At 48.0% G+C, this 21,924-nt stretch overlaps 1 long non-coding RNA gene across 1 annotated transcript in view; it reads left to right on the top strand.

The window, feature by feature from the left end:
- The window catches only part of LOC144097761 (uncharacterized), a 133,365-nt gene extending 114,354 nt beyond the window's left edge, over positions 1-19,011 (top strand). The window contains exons 4-5 of the long non-coding RNA XR_013307094.1: positions 10,246-10,280; positions 18,502-19,011. This is a non-coding gene — a long non-coding RNA (uncharacterized LOC144097761). The remainder of the gene's footprint in view (positions 1-10,245; positions 10,281-18,501) is intronic.
- The last annotated feature ends 2,913 nt before the right edge of the window (positions 19,012-21,924 follow it).

The raw sequence follows: 21,924 nt of genomic DNA, 5'->3' as shown, positions 1-21,924 counted from the left end.
ACTGAACCCTCATCTACATAAGTACAGATTTAAGCGGGGAATCCTGTACCGCATGAGTGTCATCGTTACCTCACACTGCCGGGTTTTACACGCGTGAGTCTTCCATGGGCACATGAGATGTTGGTAGTCGACGGTAGAGAGTAAGGTATCGTTACATGCGGCGGTTATAAACTGAAAACGCTGAAATCGAGTCATTTCAAAAGAAACAAGATTAGGGACGCTACTGGCAACTGGTGCATTTAGAGCTGCTTTTGCCAAAAATTCTGCTGCTTCATTTTGTAAAATACCCCAGTGGCCTGGTATCCAAACGAAGCGCACCTCTTTCATCCATCCAGGAATCAAAAAGTTTAGTGAGCGTCTCAAAAAAGCGTCTCGCGTGGACTCCAGCGCCAGCAATACAGAGAATCTGAGAGGAATATCACCTGAGAAACAGTTGTGGGAATTGCCAAAGCGGCTAGCCCCAGAACCATAAACTCTGCTAGAAATATGGTTGTGTAATCCGGGACTGTGACCGAAAAGTTCCACGAGAGAGACTCTGAGAAAATACCAACCCCTGCCTTCCTGGCGACCCCAGACGCATCTTTAGCAATTACAGTATGCTGCGGGTACTGGCCAAGGTTATCCAAGAGGATTCCAGGTAATATCCCTGCAGGTAGATGCTTGGCATTTGGTGGGAAAATAAAATCCAAAGTAATATCCACAGGGGATTCTGCCCAACAAACTCTGCATACAAAACTGAGATCCACACCAATATTGGATAAAAGATTCTGAGTAAATACAACCTGAGGTAGGCCTACCCTTGGCCAATGAGGAGTGAGAGAAAGGGCTGGGTGGGAGACGAAAATAGTAGCTACACCAGGAGGCGACTCAAATCCCCGCAAAAAAGTCCTGACAGTTAACAGGTTAAAACGAAAGTGAAGATCGGGAATACGAGCTTCCAAGTACAGAACTGCGGTGGAGACTGATTGAGGGAGAGCTAGGCAGAGACGCAGCGCGCGCCTTTCTAGCAGCAGTAACGAATTCCCAAAAACCAATTTTCATTTTTTTCCGGAGTCCTCCACTACAGCACCTCTTTCTCTCTTTCTTCTTTCACTCCCACCTTCCTTCCTTCCCTTAGGGTGCGGTTCGGGTGTCCACTGAGATATGCGAGACAATTACTGCTCCGCATCATTTCCTCAAAAACCAATTTACAATTAACAATTTTTTGCTTATGGTTTCTTCCTTTTTTCGTTGCTTGAACAGAGAGAGAGCGGGGCGGGAACGCGCAGCGCAGTGTCGTCTGATAGGATCAGTCGGTGTCGTGAGGTCACGTGCGGCGTTCGTGTGTGCGCCGTATTGGGGCATGCGAGCGATGCTTGGGAGAGAGCGAAAGCTGGAAAAACCAATAGAACAACGCCACATTGGCTTCTTTTTTTTCTGCAGTCTGTATTGCAGTGCGCGTTGCAGTAGCTGTCTACGAAGACGAGAGGCCACACCGTCGCAGAACACGTTGCAGTAGCCGTGCATCGAGGAGCGTCTGTCGCGGATGTGGTTCGTTGCGTTGCTCGCTGGTAAGTGGCCGCTTTTGTATCGTACGGGTTCGGTGCTTTGGTACTGCTTTTAGGACCGCGCTGCACCATGTACGCAGAGAGAGTGCCGCGTTTCTGCCTGATAAGGCATGTAAGTGCGGGATGGAGTCGATCCATCTGTCCAGAGTAGTAAATTCATTGTCGTGTGAGCAGCGCGCCACACGTCAAAAGATCTTTCTAAGAAGCGTCCCGGGAACCTAGCAGACCATTCATTTTTTCTAGAAATGCGTTTTTGAGGCGCACATCGCTTTTCAGGTGTACGCGTCCTGGCAAAGCTGTAGAGTTTGCTGAAGGACCTCCGTAATCGACTCTACCCTACTCAGGTCTAGGGTGCCTCGATGCGAGCGGTGCGCTACACCGAGGCACCTTACTGTAAAGCCGCTCAAAAAACTAGTTTATAATCTAGTTAATTGGGGGCTTTACCTTACTGGGGCCTGTAGGGCAGCGGCTTCTGTGTATCGTGTGATGGTCCGAGTGTGCAAGTAAGGACACTTGTCCGATTTCAGTGCATTTTAAGGTCCCCCTATGGCCGAAATTTTTCTGGTGACATCCACTACGGGACCTTTTTCTTCTTTTAAATTATTTCACTCCTATTCTGTTATGGGTGCGTACTTTGCCGTATTTTGTTGCCCCGTATACGCAGCAGGTAGTGTCACTACCAGCCTCTATGCACTGGTTGCGCTACTTTATTAGTAAGCACTCACGTGACAGCAATGGTTGCCTATGACGCCTGAGTCGCTTCAACCGAAGTCCTCGCCGTGTTGGCGCCTGAATTTATTTTCATGTTCGTTTTCTATCCGGTCGCGTCAAGCACACCAGGTGAGGCCTGTTAAGAACGAGGGCGCCAATAGCATTGGCAAAAGCACAGCCATTTAATTCGTGTGACGAATTGCGAGATGATGATGAATATGTTAGCGCAAACCATACTTGCGTTGCCGCGTGGTGGCTTTTGACTGTGGCTATCCAGAAGGACTGAGCACGCCGGAAGCGTTTCGTTCGCGTTCCGAAGTGTTTGCTGGCGCCTGATGGCCACCACGCCCGAGTTCAAACTCGGAACTCGGGCTCAGTACTCGAGCCCCCAAGCCATGACGGCCGCTTTTCGATGGAGGCGGAACGCGAACAAATTGGAGGGACGCTTAAGCTTCGCCTTTAAGAGTGGAGCACGACAGCGTGTTGCAGCGCTGCCAGGGTGTCCACGGAACGGCATTGCAAGGTGATAGCGTTCGTGGATTTTGCAGTATATGCTTTTGAGAAAAGAGGCCCATAACTTCCTCAATTTGTAGGTGGGCGCCACAATGAATAATAATAATAATTGGTTTTTGGGGGAAAGGAAATGGCGCAGTATCTGTCTCATATATCGTTGGACACCTGAACCGCGCCGTAAGGGAAGGGTAAAGGAGGGAGTGAAAGAAGAAAGGAAGAGAGAGGTGCCGTAGTGGAGGGCTCCGGAATAATTTCGACCACCTGGGGATCTTTAACGTGCACTGACATCGCACAGCACACGGGCGCCTTAGCGTTTTTCCTCCATAAAAACGCAGCCGCCGCGGTCGGGTTCGAACTCGGGAACTCCGGATCAGTAGTCGAGCGCCCTAACCACTGAGCCACCGCGGCGGGACGCCACAATGAAAAAAATTGATTTCGGGGGAAAAGAAATGGCGCAGCATAAGTCTCACATATCGGCGGACACCTTAACCGTGCCGTAAGGGAAGAGAGTAAGGTGGTAGTGAGAGAAGAAAGGAAGAAAGTGGGGCCGCAGTAGAGGGCTCCGGAATAATTTCGACGACCTGGGTATCTTTAACGTGCACTGATATCGCACAGCACACGGGCTTCTTGGCGTCTCGCCTCTATCGAAACGCAGCCTCCGCGGTCGGGTTTGAACCCAGGAACTCCAGATCAGTAGCAGAGCGCCTAATCACTAAGCCACCACGGCGGGGTAATAGGTGGACGCCACCAACTACTGTGCGTCGCCCGCTCACTTTCGGATCAAAATATTTTGCAGTTGTTGGGCGCAACAACGTGTGTGTTTGCAGGCGCCTCAGAGTTCACTCATCTGCCTTTCCCAGGCCCCGAGCTCGGGGGGGATACCGGCAATGGCTGTTGCCGTAGTAATGCTGAACTTATCGGAACCGCAGGCGATGCAATGCACACACTGTGCTCGAAGAACTTGGTGCAGGTTCCTGGATACTTCGGCCTAGTGCCTTAATCATTGAGCCACCGTTTCTGGTGCCTTTTCATTGGCTTCTGAGGCCTGCAAGTCATGTGAAAGGAGCAAGCAGCGCTGTCTGCTCGCGTCTGCTAACAGCCTCAGCGCACCGCGTTGTCACGACCCTTATTAATTCGAAAGCAATAATTGTTATGCCGCGTCAGCAAAAAGTGACCGCCAATTTTGTCCGCACAATTATGTCGTTCTGTGGAGATTAGTGAGCAAAAGTTAGATTGTGTTAGATAGTGCGTGTGTAGATCTAGAAATGGGAATAGTTTGGTTGATTAATTATTAGTTAATTAAAATGATGAATATGAATGATTTCTTTGAGGCAGGTTTTGTGCGACCGATTCGATGAAAAACGATGTAAATGCGTGAGATGGCATACTTAGTACAAAAATAAAACAAAATAAATGAAAAATAACAAGAAACGAAAAATAAACACAAATAAAACAGAATTTCTAATGATAAAAAATTAGCTGCGGTTCAACTACTGATGAATATAGTTAGAGAGCGAAAGCTGCAGTATATCGGGCAAGTAGACGCGGCTTGGCCTGTAACGTTGAGTGCGTTCAGCACACTAGACAAGCAACGTGCCTACACTGGCAGGTGGCGGTTAAATTAATGGTTGATCGCGTGAGGTTGTCACGCAATGAACGCTGCGGCTTAGTTGGTTTAGCTCGGCTATGCAAGGATATACGTAGCGAAAGGTAAGGCATGGCATGTTAGCGTTGTTTAATCTTGATTACAAGTCCAGGCTAGTCTGATTGTGTAGCTATGTTGTTATCGCATTAAGACGACACAATGTGGTTGCGGCGCACGCGAGCTCTCGTTTTCAATCCTGCGACGTGTTATCAGGCACGCGACGCAGCTGGCGAAGCGAGCGGAGGTGAGCGCAACGACGAGTTCCAGTTCCAAAAACTTTTATTTCCATCAGAAATGGAGGCCCTCTACTCCCTACCCATGGCGCGCAGGCCTAGGGGCAGAGGCCAGGGCCTCCGCGACTAGATGGAGGCAAAGAGTTGTTGGCTCTTCGCGGCCTCTGCCTCCAGATGGATGGCTTTCTTCTGGGTCGCGGGGTCCGCGCTTTGCAGAAGGGTTTCCCAGCCTTCTCTACTATCTATTCCTTCCCTCACCCCTGGGGAGTGTACACACTGCCAAATTATATGGTCGAGGCTCCCCCTCTTTCCACGTTTTTTTACATTTATCTTCTATGTCCTCGTCTTGTAGGACGTGTGACGCCCATACCGGGTTTATGAAATTTCCGGCCTGTAGCCTTCTCCAGGTTACTGCCTCTCTGTTCCCGAGCTCCTTGTCCGGAGGAGGGACAGTTCTTCTCTGCAGTCTGTAATTCTCTATAATTTCTGTGTATGTTTGTAGTCTCTGGTCTAGTTCCTTGCAATCTGGCGGTTCCGCTTCTGCTCGGAGGTAGAGATCCCGAGCTAGAAGGTGCGCCGCTTCATTGTCTGGTACTGACGTATGAGCTGGTGCCCATATTAGGCTAATTTTTCTATTCATCTTTTTCCCCGTTAGAATCCGCACCGCTTCTGATGCGACTCTACCTCTTCCATAATTGTAGATGGCTGTTTTACTGTCACTTATTATATAGTTTGCCTCTGTTCCCACGCAAGCAAGCGCTATTGCTACCTCTTCTGCTACTTCCGAATTGCGGCTGCGTATCGTAGCTGCTGATATTGCTGTACCCTTGCCATCCACCACTGAGGCTACAGCTGCTCCCAGTCTACCGCTCGCCGCATCCGTGTATGCTACCGTCTCGTTATTCATTTCGTTGAAGCGTCTCATGAGGGCTTCTGCTCTCTTTTCCCTCCTCTCACTGTTGAAGGTGGGGTGCATGTTTCTCGGAAGTGGGTCTATTCTGAGATGTTCCCTGACCTCCTTCGGGATGTCTTGTTTTTGCTGCATGCCTCTGTCTGCCTGCAATCCTACCATGCCTAAAATGGCTCTGCCTGTATAAGTCTGGCTAAGTCTTTCCTGCTGAGCTGTTCTGACCGCCTCGGCCGTTTCCTTCCACGTGTTGTGTATCCCCATAGCTAGGAGTCTTTCCGTTAAGGTGCTTATGGGTATTCCTAATGCTCGTTTGTAGCACCTCCTAATTATTGAGTCCAACTTATCTCTTTCTGGGGCCCGGATGTTAAGGTATGGTGTAGCGTAGCTGAGTCGACTGATTATGTATGCTTGCACCAATTTTATTAGGCTCCTTTCTTTGAGTCATACCAAACGGCGGCGGCGGCGGCGAGCCGCGCGGCGCGGTGTGAATTTATGCCAGATGACGAGGCGAGTGCGCAAAGCTCAATAACCGCCTCACATATCTCGGTGGACACCCGAACCGCGCCGTAAAGGAAGGGATCAAAGGGGGAGGGAAAGAAGAAAGAGAAAACTGAAAATTGAAAGTTGCATGTTGAGGAAAGGCGCGGCGCTTTGCAGCCGGGGAACACCTGTGGCTCGGTGCTACTAGTGGTGAATGCGCAGTTGTGACTAGGAAGCGGGAGAGAGAAATGGGCAGTGGGTCGTCACAACTCCTCGCGTATGCGCAGCACGGCTCTAAAGGAATCGCGCAAAACTGCTCAACCTGCGGCCAATAAAGCTTTCGCTTAGAAGAAAAAAAATGATGGGTATTAGCTCAGCTAATCCAGCATACTCAAAGCGAAAGATATCGGCGTTCATAGTGTTCATTGGCGTTGGCGTTGATATTGTTCTAGATGGCGATCGCTTTGAGCAAAGGAAGGTCGCATAACTAGCTCACTGGATATGTGGACGCCTCATTCATGCATTGATTCGTGGTGAGAGAAAGATGTGGAATTAATGAATTAGCGCTGACAGCGCTGTGCTGACATTCGGCACTGCAGCAATACCTGGGCCGCAGCGTTCATTTGGGGACCAATCTCTCGCGATCAACCATTAACTGCATGCGACCTCCCAGGGTTGCAGGGAGGGCGCACTGCCTATCCAGTGAGCGGAACGCCATCAAAGCAGGCTTTTGACACCAACGCCATGTACATGAAAGCGAGATTTAAGTTTCCACTGACGCACGGAGCTGGTTGTGCGCCTTTCCTTTCGTGAAAATGAACAGCCTTTGCAAAGTTGTCAACGCAAATGAATTTTATGAACGGCGTAGGCTCACTTGTTTTGTTTGGTTTTTGAGGAACAGAAATGGCACAGTAACCGTCTCACATATCTCGGTTGACACCCGAACCGTGCCGTGAGGGAAGGGGTAAAGGAGGGAGGAAAAAAGGACGAGAAAAGTGAAAACTGAAAGTTGCATGTTGAGCAAAGGCGCGGCGCTGAGCAGTTGCGGAACACCTGTGGCTCGGTGAGACTAGGAAGCGAGAGAGAAAAGGCGACGGAGTCGGCGGCGGCCACCTGCGCCTTGCGTGACGTCACTCGCGCTCCGACATACGCCGGCTCGCGCGATGCGCGGTGTTGACTGGCGTAGTGAAGCTTTTCGCTTCAAAAATGTAGGGACAATAAGAGCAAAAGGAAATGCTGTGTTTGAAACAGGTTTTGTGTGACTGATTCGATTAAAAACGATGTAAATGCGTGAGAGGGCTTAATTTGTGAACGAAACTAAAAAAAAACGCGTCATGCCCAGTGAGCCACGTTTCTCAACTCGTGAAACCACTGCGCGCAAATTGTGCACACTGCATTTCTGCGTCCGTAGCGCTCAGTGATTCTATATGGCCTGCTCTTTAGCCCATGTGTAATCAACACGAAAGAAGCTGCAGGTGTACCACTTGCTCACGTATACAATGCCCAAGATCCAAGGTTCAAAGCCGGCCGCGGCGTCCGTGTTCCGATGGAGGCAAAACGGAAAAGGTGCCAGTGTGCTGTGTGACGTCTTGACAACAGCGTAGTACAAGGGCGTTTATTTTCTGATTTTTTTTGTAAGGCACCATGATTCAGTGCAGAATGGCTTGCGCGTTTGTCACGCGAAGCTTCTATGCATGGTGCAATCGAGATATAAGCAGATCCAACAGATGTTCAAGTTTTTGCCCTGACTCGCGCCTCTTTTGACACAGCTATAGCGCTACCTGATGAAACTTGCAGTTAGACATGTAATGAGGAATTTGTACTGTCCTGCCCATCCTGCACTTACGAAGTTAACCGCTGGACAGAAAAATGGCGCCCGTGACATCACGTTAACACCTCCTACACCATTAAATCAAATTTAGTACATTGTTAACAACTGCAAGCAAAATGTTAGTAACTGCATCGCTACTAACTTTTCACTGCCTGCTACTACCTAGGCACACACTCTTAAAAAAAGAAGTTAGTAAAAGGGTAGTAAAAAGGTAGTAAGTGCAGCAGTTACTAACTCGGACTGCGTTTTACTATTTACTACCCTCTTCAAGGTAGAGTTAGTAAACGTAGCCCTTGCTACCTTCTTACTAACTCTGGTCGCGAGTAACTACCCAGTTAATAACCGCTCCTTTAGCCATAAAATAAACTCAAAGAATATGACTTATGCAGACTGTAGTGCAAATAAGTCGGTTTTTTCATTAAACATTTCTGCAGGGGCGTGCGGTTAGTTAGACTAAGCTGCTTCTACGATCTCAACTTCATAATTAACGCTGGTATTTTAGCTCAACGGGTAAGAGCCACTAGCCCGTAATTGAGAGTCAGATTTACGGATTCTATAAGACTGAGAAAGACTTACCTGTGCAAGCCCAGTGCGCGCGTGTGAATCTTTTTTGTTTGGGTTTTTCTTGCATTCTGAACCTCTGTGCCCAGTAAAGTTGATGCCATCACCTCGTATAATTTGTACATGTAGTGCGCAATAAGCCTAAACCCAAGTGTGTGATTTACGACGAGCACGCTCTGACAGCTCTGATTGGTTTCAGGGTGTAGTCAAACTGACTATGTAGCTTTTTTCTAGTATGCACAAATTAAGAAACATATGCGAAAGTTTCTATTCATTTTCTTAGTAAATACTACAAGCTTCCCGTTACTAACTGCGGGTAGCAGCCGTTACCAACTCAATGGATTAGTAACTGTAACTAATCTTCCAGTTACTAACAGGGTAGTAACATACGTGGCAACGAGTTACTACCCCAAAGTTATTAAGCACTACTACCTTTTTTCTAAGAGCGTATGGTGGTCACTCTCAGGTTACCAGTTACTGGATTTTCTAGATCCTCTTTTGGGGTAGGGGAATAAGAACGGGGTGGAGTGTATTTGGCAGGTGCTCCCGGGTCATTAAAGGATAGTATATAGCAGTTGTATCTTGCAAGTAAGAGAGTTGACGAAGGACGCTGCCAGTACACGCATCCGGGGTGGAAACTTACGAAAAGATTTGAAATAACGGCAGCGCAGCGAGATATGACAAGAAGATTGGTACAACGTGAAAAGGCAGGAATAGGGCAGAATGGGTGAGAGAACAGACTCCAGTTATTTTCATCATAGTCGAAATCAAGAAGGAATGGGCGGGGCATGTAATGCGAAGAGAAGATAACCGATGGCCCGGTATGGTAAAAGAATGAATTCCAAGAGAAGGCAGGCGTAGCAGAAGGCGGCAGAAAGTTAGGTTTGCGGTTGAAATCAGGAATTTTTCGGTGGTAAGGTGCCCACAACTGCTTCAGGACGACATTAATTAGAGAGACATATGGCCTTTGTTCTGCTGTTAATGTAGTTTGGTTGATTATAGTGATACTGAGAAAGTAGCGACGTTCACCTTTTTCGGCTTTCTCCTAGAACATGTCCATCACTGCTTATGAGCGCCCCCCATGAGGACCAGAACTCCTCGACGTATTTAAAAGACGCGAACTTTCCTCACTCTTTAGTGCTACAGTTGTGATATCAGTTTTTAATGTAAAACTGTATTCAAGTCACTCGGTAATAACTGTGCAAATCGCTGGCGCAATCGACGCGACTGTTTCACGCGTGCGCTGGAAGCATTCGACCTTTTCTGGTGCTAAATGTGAAACAGGCCGCTAGCTGTGCGATGCATCACGTACACGCGTGCTCTGCCAATCACACACGCAGAGGGAGGGGTAAATTAAGGAGAGAGCGTGAAAGCAAGGAGGTTCACGGCGAGATGAGAGACTGACACTATGTACCCTCCGAGTGCCAGGAGGGTCCTTATTTAAATCTACTCTCTGCCGAAGCAGGAGTGAACACGGTATTTCTCCCCTCTGTCGGTATTAGGCGGAGTAAACGCGTGCTTAAGGGTGTACAGTAGCTGCTTTACTCCTTTTGTGCTCGTACAGACTTTTTATTGTCCATAGTGAACACGGCACCGCTCTTTTACAGGGCCACGTCCCAAGCCGTAAGGTTCCGCAGCGGTGGATTTTTCCTGCGGAGCTCCCCCCCCCCCCCTCTGGCCGTAGTGGATTAGAGGTCGTCCGACCTCGAATCTTTTCGAACTGTAGGTGTGTATTTCCTTCTCACAAAACGTCAGCAAGTCTTCGATACTTTTTTTCCTTTTGCTCAACCGGTGTCCATCTCTCGTGCGTGCAGGAGCCGATCGCTCAGGTTTATTCCCTCAAGTAATGGTGAGTTCTACAACGCGTCCATTACTTGCATATCGTGCGTAAATGGGAGGTCGCCTTGTGTTCGCTGCGTCGTGTCAGCCACAAAAGGTGTACGAGAACCTGCGTCGCGCCCCGCCGCGGTGGCTCAGTGGTTAGGGTGCTCGACTACTGATCCGGAGTTCCCGTTTTTATGGAGAAAAAACGCTAAGGCGCCCGTGTGCTGTGCGATGTCAGTGCACGTTAAAGATCCCCAGGTGGTCGAAATTATTCCGGAGACCTCCACTACGGCATCTCCTTCTTCCTTTCTTCTTTCACTCCCTTCCTTATCCCTTCCCTTACGGCGCGGTTCAGGTGTCCAACGATATATGTGACAGATACTGCGCCATTTCCTCCCCCCCCCAAAAAAACCAATTATTATTAACCTGCGTCGCTGTGTGTCCCGCCCAGCATCTTCTCATCTGATTTTAACTTGTTTTAAAGCGAAAGCTGTACTACGCCAGCCAGCGAGCCATTTCGGCTCGTCGTGCCGTATGCCGTATGTAGGCAGCCGCACATATAAACCGCATGCCACATGCGGTGTCCGACGAACGACCTTGAGCCGCCGTTACCTAGCAACACCGCAGCTGCGCTCCAGCAGATGGCGCCACCGTCGACGCCGTTCCCGTCGCCACCCGCTCCATCAGATGTGCTCCGCTGAGGTAGAGGGAGAGGAGGTGTCGCCTCGCGGGGTATATATACATATATATATTTATATATATATATATGTATATATATATATATGTATATATATATATATATATATATATATATATATATATATATATATGCGCGCTTTGCCACAGAGTATTTTAGTCCTGGAGAGCACGAATGAGACGCAGCAACGACAGAACGAAGCGAGGAAGAGAACGCTCTTAAGAGATACCAGAAGAACGCGCCGCACGGCTCGGCTCGAGAAGCGTCGTAACGATGATGCGCCTAATAAAAGTCATGCCACGTCCCGGACTGACTCTTCAACTGCGGAAGAGGCCGGTCTGAGTTCTTGAAAGGGTCAGAATGAGACGCTGCGTAGACGACGTGCCGACGAAACGAAGCTTTCGCACTTCAACTAGGGTTAACCAGAGCTAAACAACAGCCAATGTTTTTTGACAACATATCCCCCAACCATGCGAAGTCACTTACTGTGCCTACCTTGGCTACACTCTAAACAGAAAGGAGTAGAAAGGGAGTAAGTTGTTCTCTTTGTCTGGTAACAACTTTATTCAAAAGTCCTGCAGGGTTTTCGTCGACGGGGCCTTAGGTATTCCACATGCGGACGTCGAGGTGTTGCCTCGCCGTCGCCTCGCGGGCCTGCTGGACGGCCCAGAGTTGGTCACCGAGACTGGGGCTGCGCAAGGCAGCGGCCCACCGTGGCGGGAGGGTTCCGGAGTTAGCACCGTCAGGGTTTTTGCTACAGTCCCAGAGCATGTGGGGTAAAGTTACTATAGCAGTGTGGCAGACCTTGCATACATTCGTCGGGTATGTTCCGGGGTAGAGTCTGGAATTGTGCCGAGTTGGGTACGTGAGCGTCTGCAGTTGTCTGAGGGCCACCGCATCCGCCCTGTCCAGCTTGTCATTGGGCGGAGGGAAGGTTCGGCGGGCCAGGCAGAGGTCCTTGGTAATTTCGTTGTATGTGGTCAAACAGTCTTTGGTGCTGCCCCATGGACGACGGTCGCCGGCGTGGTTCGCGAGCTCGCGCGCCTTGGCGTGTGCCGTCTCGTTTCGGTTGCGATATGTGTTCGATACTGCTCCCATGTGCGCCGGGAACCACTAGATTCTGGTTTGAAAAGCTTCCTCCAACTGGAATTTTCGATTGCTCAGGATTCGGGCCGCTGTCTGTGAGACCCATCCTTTGGCGAAGTATTTGACCGTTTGTCTCGAGTCGCAGAGAACTGTGGTGCACGTCGGATCCGTGAGGGCGAGGGCCACCGCCGCTTCCTCCGCTTCTTCTGCGCGGTCGCACGCTCGCACGCTACACTTCCCGTTATGCGCGTTTCGCCACTGGAATCGACGACCGCGACCGCGAATCGCGAGCGTTCTGCGTTTTCCGCGGCGTCAACGTACCTTGTCCCCGTTTCGTCTCCGTGGCTGTGTAGGAAAGCTATGGCCCTGGCCACTCTTCTTCCCCGGTTGTGTTCTGGGTGGACGTTTCGTGGAATCGGGTCGACTCTTAGGGTTTGTCTGATCGCGTCCGGAACAGCGACTTTCTGGCCTTGTGCATGGTAACGCATGCTGACACTTTCCATGATCTGGCGTCCTGCTCTCGTGCCCGCTAATCTTTCTAGTTGTGAGGTGCACTGCGCCTCGGCGATTTCGGTAAACGTGTTGTGAAGCCCGAGCTGGAGCAAGCGTTGCGTGCTGGTGGGTTCGGCTACTCCCCCCCCCCCTTTATAAGGGTGTGCACTAGAGGACAGATCCGTTTTACTCGCTTATTCATGTTTAGATTGTATAGCATCTTACAGGACCACAGGGCAGTACCCATCGCAATGTAATATTGCTACTGACGCTGTAAAGTGCAAAGAAAAGGCCGGCCGAAACATTTATTCATCCCATCCTGACTGGGCTTCCGCTCTTCGGCTTTCCGATTACAGCGCAGTTTCTGTCGTAGAATTTCTGGCCATGTTCTGCATGGTCATCAGAGAGTTATCTGCTGAGCAGTGTAGCGTCATTGTTAAGGCTGATCCCCTTTCACATTGTACAGCCCTGACATCTCCAAACCGGGAAAATTCACATGAATGAGATGACGGACTTGCTCGCGTCTTCTTTCTTGAGCAGGCCTGTACTGAACTTGCTTTCCTTTACGGCTCGGAGCCCTTTCCCTTCCAAGAAATTCTGTGTTTAAAGTGCAGGTGAAATTTCGAGTCAGTGCCTTTCTCGTCACTGGTGTGAGATGATCTGACCAGCTTCCGATAAGACATTCCTCCCTAAAAATTCTACCTTCATAGATCTGGGTGTTCTTTCTGCAATGAACCTGAAACTTTGGACCGTTTCCTCCTTCCTTGCCGCCGATTTGCCTCCCTCCGAAAAGTTTCCTTGAGGATACTTTTTCAAAAATGCTTTCTCTGAAAATTAGTTTTTGGGGAAAGGAAATTGCGCAGGATCTGTCTCACATATCGGCCGACACCTGAACCGTGTCGTAAGGGAAGGGATAAAGGAGGGACTGAGATTAGAAAGGAAGAAAGAGGTGCCGTAGTGGAGGGCTTCGGAATAATTTCGACCAGCTGGGGATCGTTAACGTGCACTGACATTGCACAGCACACGGGCGCCTTAGCATTTCGCCTCCATCGAAACGCAGCCGCCACGTTCGGGTTCGAACCCGGGAACTCCGGATCAGTAGCCGAGCGCACTAACCACTGAGCCACCGCGGCGGGTCACAAGTTCATTTTTCTTCCACTGGAATGATTACCTGCTACAGGGGCGCCGATCACGCTGAACTTGTGTGTGTGTTATGTTTATTTTCTTTACTCGTCGTTTTTTCTGTCAATCTAAGCTCATGTTATGTTTTTTGTATTTATTTGTACTGGAATCGCTGCTCCTTTTTTAACTGTTTTCTTTTCTCTGCCTAAAGCCTGCCCGGTAATACCAGACTGAATTCCTTTCGTGGCCTGTCCCTCTCGTGTGGGTATATGTCAGTCACCAACAACAACAGCGTCGCCATAGTGCTCGCTGGACTGTTCTGGGTATGGACCTCCTTCACCCCGCGACGTCACGAAGATGCGGTGGCGCTGATGTTAGCAGCGACTTTCGCATGGTAGGCAAAACAGGTTCCGCTTGCCCGTGCCTCCCGCAGCTGCCGCAGGTACCGGCGGCTGCTTCAAACCTGTGCACTGCAGAAGCAGCATGTATTTATTGACCAGCTGCGTCACTGCTGGATCCGCGTAGTAGCATAAAAATATTAAATTAGCCTCGATATGTTTCTCGCGCATAAATGCCGCATTCGGAAACTGGCTAACAGGCATTGGGTCACGGTAGTAAAGCGCGAAGTCTGGGAGTCGATAGGCACTGCCACTCAATGGACTCAATAGCATGCAAGTTACTGCGTTCATTCACCTGAACTTCAGGATAGTAGGCTGATAATTGCTCAAGGAAAAAAAAAGACATATGCAGCTGCACACGTACTTATCACCTTGAGTCGGAGTGCACGGGGCGCCGACAGGTTCACTCACCCCCAAGGAATGCGTTTTTTTGTTAATAGCACACGATGTTTTAATGGCGCGTTTTATGACATTTGATATTTACTTGAAACTGTTTCTTGATATGACGACGTAAATATTTCATTCGAGTAGAAAGATGTCTGGTAAGTTGTGTCAATCTTGCGCAGTCGCGTTGGTGTGCTTAGAATAGCGTACTATAAGTGTGCTAAACGCCATATGCTTTTTCATTGTATCATGCATGTGTGATGTTTCATGAGGTAGTACATGATCGCGAAGCTTGTTTGGAAAGAAGCAGCCCCATCGTGCTACTATCAGACACGTGGTGAGATTGAGAGGGGACGCGGCAATGAAAAGTGTTTTCGTTATTCATGCATGCGATATGTAACTAAACTTGGTGCAAATATGAAATTCCTACGCTAGTTTCAGTAATTCCTTTTATTTATAGCTATACCTGGTGCTGTTCTGGGTAATTATAATTAACACCGTCGTCAAGTCCCCCCAAGGTCTCAAATAATTGAGTAGATAGTGCGCAGTTTTTTTTATGCCAGCACGTATATAAAGCCCTGTTCTGTACGATGACGCGATTAGTTCTTTTTCTATATGATCAGTACTTATGCATGCATAGTTACATGAAAACGTTTCTTACAAGAAATAACTAACACAGCACTGCACGTGTAGGGAAAAAAATCGAGAAATTTATTACGCTCCTCAACGTCTCAGGAATAGTTTGCGACAAATGTAATCATTTGATTTTCATGCGAATTACGAAGGTGAGTGATCCATTCGCAGAAAATGTGAGAGGTCACAAAACGAACCTTAAAGTTTAGTCCCTCGTTTATGGCATCTTCGCTTTCGCTTTGGTCAAAGAAATGCGGCACTGAAATCAAAGAAATTACCTCAATTTTTGACGACCACACTTCTAAAAAGCGTAATTTATAAATTTGTACTCAATATTTTGCTATAATTTTTCGTCACGAAACTTGACATCAGGGCTAGGAAATAAAATAATTCTAGAAATAAAAAATTTTCATCAAATCGACCAGCTTAACAAGAGGACAAGTCGGCCTGTCTGGTGCGTGGTCATGCGGCTAAAAACAGCGCTAAGCGAGACAGGAGATCAGGGACACGACGCTGTCCCCACTTTTCGCACAGCGCGACACGTACGTACGTATGTCAGCAGACGACAAGCGCATGTCTGCTCCAACGAAACAAGGCCAGCACTTCCCCTCAATACTGTCCCGAAGTAAAATCATTCCGGCTAGTGCAGAGTGTCAAAACTTGTTTTATTCAATGCCTAGCGGATAAATAAACGGCAGGAACGCTTTCTACATGTTTACTACTAACCATATATACAATACAGTGGCAAACTATTTCTCTTTATAGGCCGCACGTGGCCAACGCGAGCTCGTGTACTTCAACAAATTACTAAGTTGGAAGCATCGACCATTGCTATGATTCGCAGAAACTGGAAACGCGCCTACAAGCCCTGAAAACCCGCGCTCAACACCTATCCGCGACGCCACTCCCCGACCTTTTGCCTACCACGAGCTCGCTAGCGACTGCAGCGCCACCTCGTTTGTTTACAAACATGCAGGGGGTCTATAGACCTCCTTCACCCCGCGACGTCACGAAGATGCGGTGGCGCTGATGTTAGCAGCGGCTTTCGCATGGCAGGCAAAAGAGGTTCGCCTGCCCGTGCTTACCGCATCTGCCGGCGGCTGCATCAAGCCTGTGCACTGCAGAAGCAGCATGTATTGACCAGCTTCGTCACTGTTGGATCCGCGTAGTAGCATAAAAGAAAATTTAAATTAGCCTCGATAGGTTTCTCGCATATAAATACCGCATTAGGAAATTGGCTAACATGCATTGGGACACGGTAGTATAGCGCGAAGTCTGGGAGTCGATCGGCACTGCCATTCACTGTACTTAATAGCATGCAAGTTACTGCGTTCATTCACCTGAACATCAGGATAGTAGGCTCATGATTGCGCAGGGAAAAAAAGCACATATGTAGCTGCACACGTATTTATCACCTTGAGCCGGTGTGCACGGGGCGCCGGCAGGTTCACTCGCCCCCAAGGAAAGCGTTCTTTTGTTAAAAGCACATCATATTTTAATGGCGCGTTTTATGGCATTTAATATGTACTTTAAACCGTTTCTTGATATAACGACGTAATTATTTGATTCGAGTAGAAAGAAGTCTGATAAGTTGTGTCAATCTTGCGCGGTCGCGTTGGCGCGCTTAGAATAGCGTACCTTAAGTGTGCTAAACGCCAAATGCTTTTTCATTGCATCATGCATGTGTCATGTTTCATGAATTAGTACATGATCGCGAAGCTTGTTTGGAAAGAAGCAGCCGCAGACGCGCTACTGACAGACACATGGCGAGATTGAGAGGGGACGCGGCAATGGAAAGTGTTTTCGTTATTCATGCATGCGATATGTAACTAACCTTGGTGCAAATATGAAATTGCTACGCCAATTTCAGTAATGCCTTTTATTTTTAGCTATACCTGGTGCAGTTCTGGCTAATTATAATTAACACCCTCGTCAGGTCACCCCAAGGTCCTAAATAATTGAGTAGATAGTGCGCATTTTTTTTTATGCCAGCATGTACACAAAGCCCGGTTATGTATGATGACGCGATTAGTTCTTTTTCTAGATGATCAGTACTTATGCATGCAGAGTTACATGAAAACGTTTCTTAGAAAGAATAACTAACATAGTTCTGCACGTGTAGGAAAAAAAATCGGGAGATTTAATACGCTCCTCAACGTCTCAGGAAAAGTTTGCGACAAATGGGATCATTTATTTTCATGCGTTACAGAATTACGAAGGTGAGTGATGCCAATCGCAGAAAATGTTAAAGGTCAGAAAACAAACCTTAAAGTTTATTCCTTCATTTATGGCCTCTTTGCTTTCGCTTTGGTCCAATAAATGTGGCACTGAACTCAAAGAAAGCCTCAAAGAAATCAAAGAAATTACCTCACAATTTTTGACGACCACACATCAAAAAAGAGTAATTTATAAGTTTGTACTGAATATTTTGCTACAATATTTCGTCACGAAACTGACTCCAGGGCTAGGAAAGAAAATAATTCCAGAAATCAAAATTTTTCACCAAATTGCCCAGTTTAACAGGGGGACAAGTCGGCCTGGCTGGTGCGTGGTCATGCGGCTAAAAACAGCGCTTAAGCGAGACAGAGGAGATCGGGGACACGACGCTGTCCCCACTTTTCTCACAGCGCGACACATGTGTCAACAGACGGTGAGCGCACGCACTTCCCCTCACTACTGGCCCGAAGTAAAATCATTCCGGCTAATGCAGAGTGTCAAAACGTATTTTATTCAATGCCTATAGCGTATTATAAATCAACGGCAGAAACGGTTTATACATGTTTACTACCAACCATATATACAATACACAGTGGCAAACTATTTCTCTGAATACCCCACACGTGGCCAACGCGAGCTCGTGTACTTCGAGAAATTACTAAGTTGCAAGCATCAACCATAGCTGTGATTCGCAGAAACCGGAAACGCGCCTACAACCCTTGAAAACTCGCGCTCAAAACCTGTCCGCGACGCCACTCCCCGACCTTTTGCCTACCACGAGCCCGCTAGCTGCTGCAGCGCCACCTCGTTTGTTTGCAAACATGCAGGAGGTCTATACCTGGCTGGCGCTTTCACGCCGGAACCTGTTTTCGACAGCCCAGAAAGCGGCGTTTCGACATCTCCCTCGCGCGATGCAAAGGGGCCGCCTAAACCGATCTCTAGCAGAACGAACATGTGCACGGCAGGGAGACGGCTCCGTACTCTATACAACCATAATGTAGCGATTCTTCCTCAGACTCATCAATTCGGCCTATCAGATCCTGTATTGTCACGCCTTGGAGCACTCGACAGATTTGTCAGCAGTAGGTGTATACACTCGGGTAGAGCGTATGGGGAGAGCTCTGAAAGGTTTCCATGGTTCAAATGAGTGCAGGATGAGTAGTAGATTGTTCTTTAGGTTCTCTTGTACTGATTTCGGCTTCTATCTTGTGTTGCAGCGTCCGCTGCCGAATGAATGCGCCGGAGTTTAATGACGACGACGCCGTTCTCCGATCCATCTTGGAGCATGTGAAGACGATAGTGAAGAAGGAGAACAGCGGCGTACCATCATCCGTGTCCAAAGACAGCGCGCGCGGCTGCCGGCCAGGACATTCGGACGGTTCGACTCGCCAGTGGCCACGATTCGCTTGGCCACTTACAAGTTTCCAGGAGAGATATGCGTGGAACCGGATGCAGGAGTCTATGCCTGCACCTCCAGTGCGCCTCGTGCACATCTCTTGACACATGCGCAGCAGAACAGTTCCTCGGCCAAAGTGGTGACTGAGGGTCGAATAACAGCCGTCAATGAGAGGAACCGCGGTTTCATCGTGACTCACCACCCCGACCGTTACAGTGTCCATTTTCCTTTTAGCGGCACCACACGGCGGCCCGCCGGTTCCGGAGGGCGAAGATAGGCGATCTCGTCGAAATATATTCAGCGTGGGGCCCTGTGCGGTCTAACTGCAGATACAAAGCGAAGGTCGTGCGCAATGTAGACGCCAAAAAGACACCGGCAGAAGCGACAGAGCCGCGTGACCCCGATGACAAGCAGGTAATCGCCGATCGGGTTGGAATGGTCTCATTCATCCGACCTGGCCACGGTGTAATCAAGTTCGGGGAGAGACGAAGAGCGCTCCTTATTCAACAGACGAAGCGTGCCTACATCTCTGCTCTCGTGCGGAGAAACGCTGGTGGACGCCTTCTGAGTGGGGCAGAAGGTATGCTTTGAGGCGCAGCCGTACTTGAAGGGTAACGGCCTCTGCAAATGGTATGCGACGGCAGTACGCACTTTGCTGCGCGGAAGTGCCCCCACTGTCTTCGACAACGGTGACTAGGCGTGTAGTGCTGCATCGCGTACTGCGAACGAACAGCGGAGTAAAAGGCCGGAGCTTCCAGGCACCGGTGTTGCAAGCAAGCCAACTCGGTCGTGCTGCGGGGATGGTGCGGAGAGTGCCACAGCAATGCAGCGCCCAAACGGCGCCGCAAGCCAGGGGCTCAGCGTTGAAGCGCAACCTAAGTATGTCTTCAAATCATTGGTTCTTCAGTCCTCTCATGTACTGCGGCGTCAGAAAAATAAGCCCAGCCTAGCTGTAAACAGAAAATTTATCCACAGGTCTTGAGCTTTAACGCGAGGACGTTAAAGAGCTCGTGGTGCGGAAAAGGCGACGGCTGCCACGACTCCCTCGCGTCGTACGGCGCAGTAGCTCTCAGATCTTGACAACTTGGTGGACACCTCAACCCCGCGAAAACATGTTTTGAGGAAAGAAAACGCTATCGATGAAATGAAAGGGCGAAGTACAGCTCTCACATCTCGACATCTCGGTGGACACCTGAACCCTGCGAAAGCATGTTTTGAGGAAAGAAAATGTTAGTGAAGAAAGGAAAGGGGAAAAAGCTCTCAGATCTCGACAGCTTGGTGGACACCTCATCTCCGCGAAAGCATGTGTTTTGAGGAAAGAAAACGTTATTAACGAAAGGAAAGGGCACAGTAGCTCTGAGATCTCGACATCTATTACCTTTTGCTTCCACATTTGGCGGACACTCTTTCGCCTGGTAATGCTTTTGCATTAATAATGCCACTAAGAAAATTACACAGCTCAGGACTAACCAGCTTTATTTTAAAAGAAGGGATTTCATCGTTCCCTGGAGCGGTATTTTTTAGACTAGAAGTTACCTGAATGACCGTCTGGAGCAGCAAGGTGTACGTGAAAAGAATGAGAGCATCGACGAGGGCCACGGAATCTGCTTGGAGGCGAGGAACCTCAGCGCGATAAGGAATTAAATGCATTAGCAATGTCGGTTTGATTAGTAAAGTACTCTCGTCATCAGAAACTTCTGCTATGCTTGTTTTGTTTTAAGCTATATTCAAGAATTCCTTATTTGTTACCCCATTCTTACGAGTATTATTTCCATTTCTAAGTATTTCATTTTGGTAGTACACTTGTTTAGAGCGGTTAAGTTCGCCGTAGACAATATCAGAGTATCGTTGAAACTACTTTTTTAGGTGAACGTTAAGTTGCTGTGTTCATACCTTTCTGAGGTTATTTTTTATTTATACAGCTTAGAAGGCTTTTGGTCATCCACGGGTTCCGGGGAAGTGAATTTCGGGGAACTTATTGATGCGCAAGAGGTAATTATTTCTTTGAGCTTCGCGGGATATTTACTGAACCTCAGCAGCGGCGGATGTTCCTTGTAGTATACTCTCCTAGTTATAGTCTGAATTCCTATCTCAATACATCGCTTTCTATCAAATGATTGCTTGTAGCGTTTCTTGGGGGTCGCGTTATTGGGGCATTCGGTTAACAGGAAAATTGGGCGATGGTCCGTGTTATCGAAGTTGATGACTCCTACGATCTGAGGAGTAATAACATTTTGTAATACATGATCAATGAGGGTGCTAGAGCCTTGATGAGCAATGCGCGTACGTGACGCTAATAATGGCTCCAATCCATGGCCGACGAGCAGTTTATGTATAACGAACAAAATTTATCAGAATTGTCTGTTGTGTCGATATTAACGTCAGCTAAGATGACGATGTTCTTGTTTTCACGATTAAAATTTTAGAGGTTCACTTCTAGTCGATGGCAAAAGTGCTCGTGTGATGCGGAATGTGAGCGATAGATAATACCATAGTGTCTCTGTGCGAAGCAAAAATGTATTTGTCAAATTCTATAGCCTTACACTAATTCGCACTTCTCTGTCTGAAACGTGATGTTGTGACGGCGTTTGTAGGATATATGTTTTGAAATAAAGATTGCAGATCCACCGGGCCAACAAGTTGACCTCAGATAGTATTCATTTTGATAGCCGGGAAAAGCAAATAGCCTATCACCATCGGCAGATAGCCATGTCTCAGAAAGACAAATGAGTGAAAAGGCGTAATCAGCTAGCGTTAAAATGTTTACCAAGTCGTCGTAATGTCTTGATATACTGGCAGAATTCAAATGGATAATAGACTTATGGGTATCAGCTGAATTGACGAGAAAGCTTTTAAGGTGATCTGGTGAGTAGTGCATGATGATTATCGATGTGTGGTCACTGTTTACGTGAAGGCAGACATATCAACTCCAGAGATACGCTAGACGTCGCTTTCCTTGATTTTCCTTGCCTTGATGTGGACACTGTGTACCCACATAAATATAATAATAATAATAATAATAATAATAATAATAATAATAATAATAATAATAATAATAATAATAATAATAATAATAATAATAATAATAATAATAATAATAATAGGTTTTTTGGGGAAAGGAAATGGCGCAGTATCTGTCTCATATATATCGTTGGACACCTGAACCGCGCCGTAAGGGAAGGGATAAAGGAGGGAGTGAAAGATGAAGAGGTGCCGTAGTGGAGGGCTCCACTCCTACCACTCC

Source organism: Amblyomma americanum, chromosome 1 (assembly GCF_052857255.1).
Source record: "Amblyomma americanum isolate KBUSLIRL-KWMA chromosome 1, ASM5285725v1, whole genome shotgun sequence".
Lineage (NCBI taxonomy): Eukaryota > Metazoa > Arthropoda > Arachnida > Ixodida > Ixodidae > Amblyomma > Amblyomma americanum.
This window is presented reverse-complemented; position numbering and strand designations above follow the sequence as displayed.